We start from the raw sequence: 9,413 nt of genomic DNA on the forward strand, positions 1-9,413 counted from the left end.
TAAGGAACATGTGTACTAAGTTTCAAGTTGATTGGACTTCAACTTCACCAAAAACTACCTTGACCAAAAACTTTAACCTGAAGCGGGACAGACGGACGAACGAACGAACAGACGAACGAACGAACAGACGGACGAACGAGATGCACAGACCAGAAAACATAATGCCCCCCTACTATCGTAGGTGGGGCATAAAAAAAAAACCACTGGATTATATTTGAAGAAATTTATTATCAACAATAATGAGAATATGTACATGAACTAGTATGGTGATTTCAATCTCAATATAAACTATATTAGTAATATCTCAAAATTAATCATATTCTTTTCAAATCTCTTCACGCACTATTATGGTTATCTCGTACAAAACATTTATCAAATCTCTTCATGCACTATTATGGTTATCTCGTACAAAACATTTATCAAATCTCTTCATGCACTATTATGGTTATCTCGTACAAAACATTTATCAAATCTCTTCATGCACTATTATGGTTATCTCGTACAAAACATTTATCAAATCTCTTCACGCACTATTATGGTTATCTCGTACAAAACATTTATCAAATCTCTTCACGCACTATTATGGTTATCTCGTACAAAACATTTATCAAATCTCTTCACGCACTATTATGGTTATCTCGTACAAAACATTTATCAAATCTCTTCACGCACTATTATGGTTATCTCGTACAAAACATTTATCAAATCTCTTCACGCACTAATATGGTTATCTCGTACAAAACATTTATCAAATCTCTTCACGCACTATTATGATTATCTCGTACAAAACATTTATCAAATCTCTTCATGCACTATTATGGTTATCTCGTACAAAACATTTATCAAATCTCTTCATGCACTATTATGGTTATCTCGTACAAAACATTTATCAAATCTCTTCACGCACTATTATGGTTATCTCGTACAAAACATTTATCAAATCTCTTCACGCACTATTATGGTTATCTCGTACAAAACATTTATCTTTTAATTCACGTGACAAAATAAACATGATCATCATAAAAAACAGTTATCCTCTCTCTATATATATGCACTAGTATGGTGATATCACAAATTAAAAAGACTAATTCCTATAAAATCTCATTATGCACTATTGATCTCCCAAAAAAAATTTCTAACAATACTTTGTACAGAAACTAGTATATATGATGACTTTATTATGACATGATTAAATAATTTTTCTATTAAATCTATGTACATTTGTACATGAAGTAACCGTAGTATTGGGGACTTCATGGAATAAGATCATTTTACAATTAAATCTAAGTGTCAGAACTACTGGTATCATGGGCATGGGGTCTTCATGAAAAAATAAGGTGGCTTAATGAAATTAAAAAAAATTATCAAATGTACAGAAACTCATATGGTGACTAGGTTTTCCTTGACTATCACAGAACACGTATCATCTTATTATAAACATTTATATTGTTTCTATTGTAACAAGATATAATTGCACTTTATCAATGATTTAAAGCTATCACGGTAAAACATAAGTTTTTTTTTATCACATACTATTTAATTATCTTAAAAACAATATTGCTCTATTTTACATTACAGACAGTTACACATTTATAAAAACATCACATGGAATTCTGATGATAAAAATTTACAGTTACAACACTGAAACAACACAGAAAATATTAACTTCTTCCAGGCTGCATGTTGTCAGGTACTGGGGGTAAACCAACATCAACACGAAACAAATGTTGTCTTATGCTTTGCTTGTTTCTGGCTGGCAGGAAGGCCCTTCCTGATGTGAAAATGGAACAATCTTCCCTTTGGGTGTGCCGTACAGTGTGAAGTCTTTTCCTATCTGTATTATCATCGAAACATGATTCTTCTGTTCTAAACCTTTCATTTCTGGTCCAGTAATGAAAAGGAAGCTCAGGGTCCAAACGTTTGCAAAATTCTCTCACTATTTTGGCCCATTGGTTTTGGAATTCTAATAATGTAAAAGTGTCACCGATCTGTCTTCTTGTCAAACTAAAAAAACATTCAACATCATCAGTTGTAGCTGCCCTGGGGTGCTCAGGGTATCCAAGTTCAGTATTTTGTAGGCGTCTCTCTTCCTGGCTTTCAATGTTGGTTGTGATTTCCACAAAAGTCTCTCTAGTAAATCCTCTTATATTATCCATTGGTCTGAAATAAAATGAAGTAGGTAAGAACACAGTATATAATACATTCAATACATATGTAATTTAAGCAACACCTATTGGTGGCCTTTGGCTGTTGTTTGCTTTATGGTCTGGTTGTTGTCTCTTTGACACATTCCCAATTTCCCTTCTCAATTTTATTTATATCACAAAAAGGTATATTATATATATATATGCATGTAACACAAGCAAAAAATCATGATATTGTACATATGTTTTTGTGGACTGCTATTACTTTAGTCAAGGTATTGCTGGTGTTTTTATTTGGCCTTTTCCATGTTTTATATATAATCCATTGACTCTGCAAGTTTTGGTTCTAAATTATTTTTTTTGCAATATGCTGCCGCTTTAACATATATTGTAAGTAATAGGTTTCACTATAAGAAACAAAACCTTTATTAAAGGAGATGTGACATGATTTTTTTTTTTTTTTTTTTCGTAAATAAATATTTATTTATACATAATTACCCCCAAAAAACATTGATAACAATATAATTATCGTTTAAATGGATAAAAAATAAATTTAAATGTATCGATCTGTCGACATACTAATTATGCATATTTCAATCCCGGAAGTCACTCAGAACGAGGCTGTGACGTCAGTGGTTACATCAATCATATTTGACTGACGGGTGTAAAGGCATAATAAGCGCAATTTCATATTCGAATATCTTCCAACAAAACCCATGACTGATCAAAAATGGTTCTGTGTTCTGCCAGTAGATGCAACAATAGGCATAAGGACAATTTGATAAAAAAAAATCCGTTTTCTGAGTAACCCGCAGACTAGTCCCAGGAAGAGATAGGACTTCCTACCAAGCACTAGTCATAGACTTTGTTCCGCCAACTTTACAAATGCATGTTACCATGGTTACGATCGTGACCCAGAAGTTATGAAGAATCTCGAGGGATGTCCTACTATGAAGCCAAAACTTCGTCCAAATGCGGTACCTGACATTCCATTGACACAACCAACAACAGCTGAGCCACACCTAAGCGGGGAGCTTGTGAGAAGCGGAGAATGGCTGAGGGAGAAAAACATCTTTTTCTTCGCAAATATTTTTTGCGTCCCTTATTAATAATTTTTTTAATAGTTTAGTCATATTTGTGTATAATTTTATAGCCAAATATATCTCAATGTTTAAAATTTGGTATTGTGTACCTCCTGCGTGTACCTCACTACCTGTTCACGTGTGCAGGTGTGTACACTAAAATTGGAAATAATAAATTAAAAGTCATCAACATCGATCAGAAGTAACAGGTATGCGGCACACTTTCTCTGCAGTGCTGGGTTACCTTTGAAGTTGAAAACTACAGGTGGCATGCCCCCGGGTGGTGATATATATATATATATGACATCGGCAATACGCACTATTGCGTAACATGCGTCGAATCTGTGTACATCCATGATCACCTGCTGGGTGCACAGGTGAGGTTGGAAATATACTAGAGCAATGGTTACAGATATAAGTTACGTAATGCATATCTGTTTAACCTGTTTGAATAAACAATAGTCAATACCTTACTGTCGGATATGGGGGTTTACAGAATAGAGAAAGAGGACTGACAGTGCAGCTTAAAAAAGGGGGCGGATACAAAATAATGTGTTTGTGAATTTACTTAGTAAAGAATGGAGTATAATAATATTAGATATTAAGCAAAATAAATAGAGAATTAAGAAGAAATGCTTCTAAAGTAAAAAATTAATAATAATAAAAAAGCCTGTCAGTCCCCATAACTAATACATAACCTGTAGTGGGTACATAAATTTCCTTCTGAGTTTTCTAATAAAAATTAGGCAAGTATGAAAGGTGTATTGCAATAAGTTATTAGTACTTATACCTATTCTATTTATTTATTAAAAATCATTTTATTTCTTAATAAAAAATAAATTGTGAAGAGATATCAAGTGATGCTTTTAAAATGACAGACCATTGATGCAAGGTTATCGTGGTGAAAAATTATATGCAAAAGGTGACTTGAATGAGAAACAAATATTTTGGCTAGTGAATGTATGCAAGTCTTTATATTGCATAAGACATGGAGATGAATAACATAGTTTTAACACAAATAATGCAGATAAATCCAATTCATACAGACCTGGGAGTAGAAGATAATGTATAGTATAGACTGAGTTAGTTAAAACATATTTTACTTGCTAAATTAAAGCAAAAAGGATTAGACACAAGTAAATCATACTTATGAAGTCTTCTCCATATTACAATATAAAATTACAATAAAAGTACAGTACGGGTAGGGACTTATTTTATGGATGTCTTAATCCGTCTAGTCGGATATGAATAATCGGACATTTTTATGGTAGGTAGTATGTTCATTAAACAACAGATCCAGGTGTGAATGGTCCTTTCATCTTAATCCGTGTTGCTAAAATTACGGTTCACTGATTTCAGAATCAGATTACCTGTAATTTTAACCCCTCAGTCACTTTATTGATTACATTAGTTCTACATCGTATTTGACATAAAATATTTTTACAGGTGAAGTACTGGAGAAAACATTGTTTAATGAAAATAGCCTATTTTTGTTAATTATGGTTTTGATATTTCAACTGTTAATATTTATTTTCTTTGTTCCTAAAATTTTTTTTATTTTATGTTCCTTTTCGTTTGTTTTTATTTTTTGCATCTTTTTGTTATTTGTTTGCATAAATTGTTTAAACATATATATTTTTACATGTATTCTATTTTTCTTGAAGCTTACGGTTATTTTTATTTTACTGATTTATTTTCCACGTAAATCCATTGATTAGCAGAATGCTATCTCAAGTGCTGCTGCATACATTTTAGTTTGACGCGGTCACATGCAAAATATTTCTAAAATTTGTATTTAATATTCTGTCTGTTGTGTCAGTTCCGAGATAAAAATAATTACAGTGAGCAACACTTGTATATTATTAGTAGCTTGATGATTCTTTGTAGTTTTTACTTTTTACTGTAAACAAATATTGTCCGAAAGTTGGAGATGTATGACTAAAATAGAACGCAAATAATAACACTAGAAGAAAATATTGATTCTTCCCGGGCATAAGTTTATTCTAAGATTTTCGTGTTTGTTCATTATGCTAAATTAATATAATTGATCTGCATTTGGGGGTAGGGGGTAAAAGGGGTCCGGATCACGAAATCCCGGGCTTAAAAACACGAAGTCACAAGGTCCCAAATTTAAATAAATTTAAATCCCGACATCGCGAAAAAAGAATTCCCAGATCCCGAAAGGGTTAATCCCGAAATCCCGAACTTATTTGCATAATATTAATTTACGCACAATCCATGTAACAAAGGAAACTTGTATGTTATATTTTTTTTATAGCAATTTTTTTTATAGCAATCTAAAAGAAAAAATTGCCGTGAAAAGACAATTCCATGATACACATATCAGTGATCAACAGCGTGTGCACGTGGTTGAACTTTAACTTGACTCCACTCACAATAATATTGAATGCTAATAAAAGATATTAAAGATCGATTTTGTCCACTGCACGAGATTTTTATATGGCGGGAAATGTCGTAACAGTAAACACAGGTGACCTTACTGACCGACCGTGGGAAAATTCATTCATGATTAAATTTGATGTGGAATGATTGACAGTATTGTGTTTTAGTTTTGAGGCTCTTGATCGATTTACCAGAATAGAAATTTAATCGATTTACATACATGTATAATAAAAACACGATTTAGTCTTCTTTAACTATTTTTGTTTTATTTTTATCAGTCATTTCCCGGATTCCCATTTAAATAATCTCCTTTAAACTTCGGAAATAATACAACATCGATTTAAAAAATCAAACTGACTGCGCGAGCTTTAGAATGACTAGAAGTACGACGAAAAAGTAAAGACAGCTGATCATGACTAGTACGACTAGCCTTCAACCCATTGGGGTATAAATGTGCATTTAGTCAATAAACTATATAAGGTTAAACTTTGATTTTCGTGTATCGATTTGATACAATTTGTAAAATATATTTATAACACCGGCGATTTTCATAAAATATTTTAGACATGAAAATAGAAAGGCATATTATCTCGAGTGTCAACAAAATAAAAAAAATAGGAATCGAAATATGATCTCGGCGTTATAAATATTGTATTAAAGGAAACCAATTGTTTGACTTTCAAAGAGATTAACGGGAAATATGTCAAAATAGAAAGCACGAGTGATCTATCTGACCAAAATGTTTCACTTGCGAGAAATGATTGGCAGGTGTGAATAGATGTAGAGGCTCCGACGGGGAAAGTTGTATCAGAAGGAAAATAACTTAATTCACAATGCCTATATATATTTCATAAATACGATATGTTGGCCTTATACTTAAAATTGAGTTTCTTATAATAACATATAAAGGAACAGGACGTTAAAAGCGGGAAATAATATAACCATCAACGAAAACGCGTATAATTTACGGGATTGAAGTCTCAACAATTTGATTTAACTTCTATTGAAAACAGTCTTGGTTGTTATTAGGCTTATTGTTTTGAATTAGATGAAATATTTACGGTTTACAAATACAAATACAAAATAGTTTATTGGCACAAAACTATTGAAATAATTGGCAACACAATATATTGTTAAAAATCGTCTTTATTTCATTTTCAAATTATAAAAAAAATAAAATTATATTTAATTTTAATTTTTATTCTTATATTTAATTTTAATTTTATTTCTTATATTTAATTTTAATTTTATTTCTTATATTTAATTTTAATTTTAATTCTTTCTCTTTGAATACAAAACAATATTTTACATTTATCTATCCTCCATAAATACTAATATATCTGTACAGGTAAAATTTAATTCTAATCAAGTTGGTACAGATTGATTTACGACCTTCCACTTGGATATTGCACAGCAGGTGTTTATTACACTGGGACAACTGTCCGACCAGTCTGACATCTAGACGGATTAAGGCATCCATAAAAATAAGTCCCTACCTGTACATGTATGATATAATGGACATGCATATAAGGAAAACAGTTTATAGAATAATACTAGCTTTCATACGTAAAAAAGAGAAAAAGAAAGTTTGAAAAGTCATATGATTCTGTGACGGTGACGTGTGTACTGATGATGACAATGATGTTCCGTGCCAGTAACAATAACCTCTATCAAGGCACAAAAAATCTGTTTGACCATTTTATGAAATTTTGAACATGTTTGAAAATTTTAATATTTTGTTCATTCAAAAGTTCCATGTGTCCGCAAATTAATAGTTTTGTATTTAAAACAATGTTTTCGGATAGCCAGTTGAGATTATTGAATAAGATTTTTCTACATAATGTGTATTTTGGACAAACAAAGAAGTAATGGTAGACATCATCAATATCTGACCCACAATGACAAGAAAGATCATTTATAAATTTATAATATTAGCTCTAAATAGATCATTGTTTAGAATGAAGGGGAACATCTCAATTGCGTTAGATGATATTCAATTTCCTTGGGCCGTACAAATGAAACGTTTCAATTTTACACAATGGCCTATCGTTTTTTAATTCTTTCTGTTATGCATTACTACTCTCTGTTTTCTGTCGTGTAGATAATCCTGAAACCAATTCAATAAGTTTCCGTCAATACCATAAGCTTTCCATATAAGGCCCCTGTGCCAAACTTTGTCGAAGTTGAAGAGAAGTCACAAAATACAAAACAATTTATAGACTGAGGATATACCACACGGAAAAAATATCACAAAAAAAATAAGCCAGTACTCATAGAACATTTTCAATGGGATTATTATGGAGGAGAAAAAGACATATGAATATATATTACTGTTTTAAAACTTCTTTAAATCTTACTTATAATACCCCCACCTGTTATGTCATTCTTATTACACATTTATTTCGGGCAGCTTTAGTAATTCAAATTTTACACCCAACACTCTTGGTAAGGTGATAGGTAATTTATGACGATTGTTGAGAATTGTTTTTAAATTATAAGAGAGTGATCTTGAAATGTTCTATTTTTTATTTTATTACATTTATTCATTTTCGAGTTTAGGAAATTTTTCATGAAGCTTGATTAATGAAAAAATTTAAATCTAAATCATGCAAAGGATATAATTCATGCCACAATAAAGCCATTTATAGATACCAAGCCACTTTGACATGTTGTTTTTATAACAATTATTTGATCATTATTGATATCTATTTTGAATAAATTTTAGTAACAAAGTTACTTAATATATAATAGATCAAGAACTTTGTATTTTTAAAATTATTTTTTCTTGTTATATGAAAAATAATTTCGAAAAATATTGTGACTTTTTGTCCTGTGAATTTTTGTCCGTGACTTTTTGGCTGTGACTTTTTGTCCTGTGACTTTCTGTCCTACATTATTTATGACCTGTCTTTTTGTATTATTAAATGTAATTCAATTACCTGTTAAACGTAAACATTTTTAAGAAATATCTCTTTATTTTTGGTGAAATTAATTATTGATATATTATATCGGCATTGCTTGAAAGATCGTCAATGTCGGATGACGAATTTATATCTTCTACTTGATTATTTTCAACAAGTAACGGCTCAAACTGATACGGTTGAATATCTTAAGTTTGAGAATTGCCTTGAAAACTGCTGTCAACGCCGTTCATTGTTTAATTTTACAGGAATATGATCGACTTCGTCCTTTTTGAGACATTTTCTCAGATTGTATCCACTGACGTCATCACGATCACGTGACCGGTATCTCATTAAAAATCAAAGATTACGACAAGCGCTGGATTCTTTGAGCATTAAAAGGCCGTTAAATGAGGTTTTGACAAGAAAAAATTATTACAATATGTTATTTGACCAATATTTATTAATTAATTAAAAAAAAAAAAAAAAAAAAATTGTGTCACGTCTCCTTTAACAATAATATAATGAACATGCATGAAATATTTTTCACTGGACATGATAAGCAAATACCAATCAATTTATTTGCAATTTAACATTATATTGTCTCATTATTAGCTTTGTATTTATGAAACCAACTTTACAAATAAGTAAAGATTAACACTGCTAAGAAAATAACATCATGCTTGAGCTATCACACTTACCGGTTGACATCGATATATGTGAAGTCATAGTTCTCCTGGTACCCACGGCATAAGGTCTGCTACGATGTAGTTTAACATTTGGTAATTTGCCTTGCAACGTCTCAGTTGTCCCATTCCTCTTCCATCTGAAGCTTCATGCCAAGCAGCCACAGTTGAAACATATTCAGCCTCACAGTCAAATCC

At 31.2% G+C, this 9,413-nt stretch overlaps 1 long non-coding RNA gene across 1 annotated transcript; it reads right to left on the reverse strand.

Moving 5' to 3' along the window:
* Positions 1-208: 208 nt before the first annotated feature.
* LOC139509707 (uncharacterized) lies at positions 209-9,272 on the reverse strand. The gene is made up of 2 exons (XR_011661799.1): positions 9,231-9,272; positions 209-2,160 (listed from the first exon to the last, which is right to left on the reverse strand). It is a non-coding gene; the product is annotated as an uncharacterized lncRNA (long non-coding RNA).
* Positions 9,273-9,413: the final 141 nt, after the last annotated feature.

This window comes from Mytilus edulis, unplaced genomic scaffold (genome assembly GCF_963676685.1).
Source record: "Mytilus edulis unplaced genomic scaffold, xbMytEdul2.2 SCAFFOLD_1250, whole genome shotgun sequence".
Classification (NCBI taxonomy): domain Eukaryota; kingdom Metazoa; phylum Mollusca; class Bivalvia; order Mytilida; family Mytilidae; genus Mytilus; species Mytilus edulis.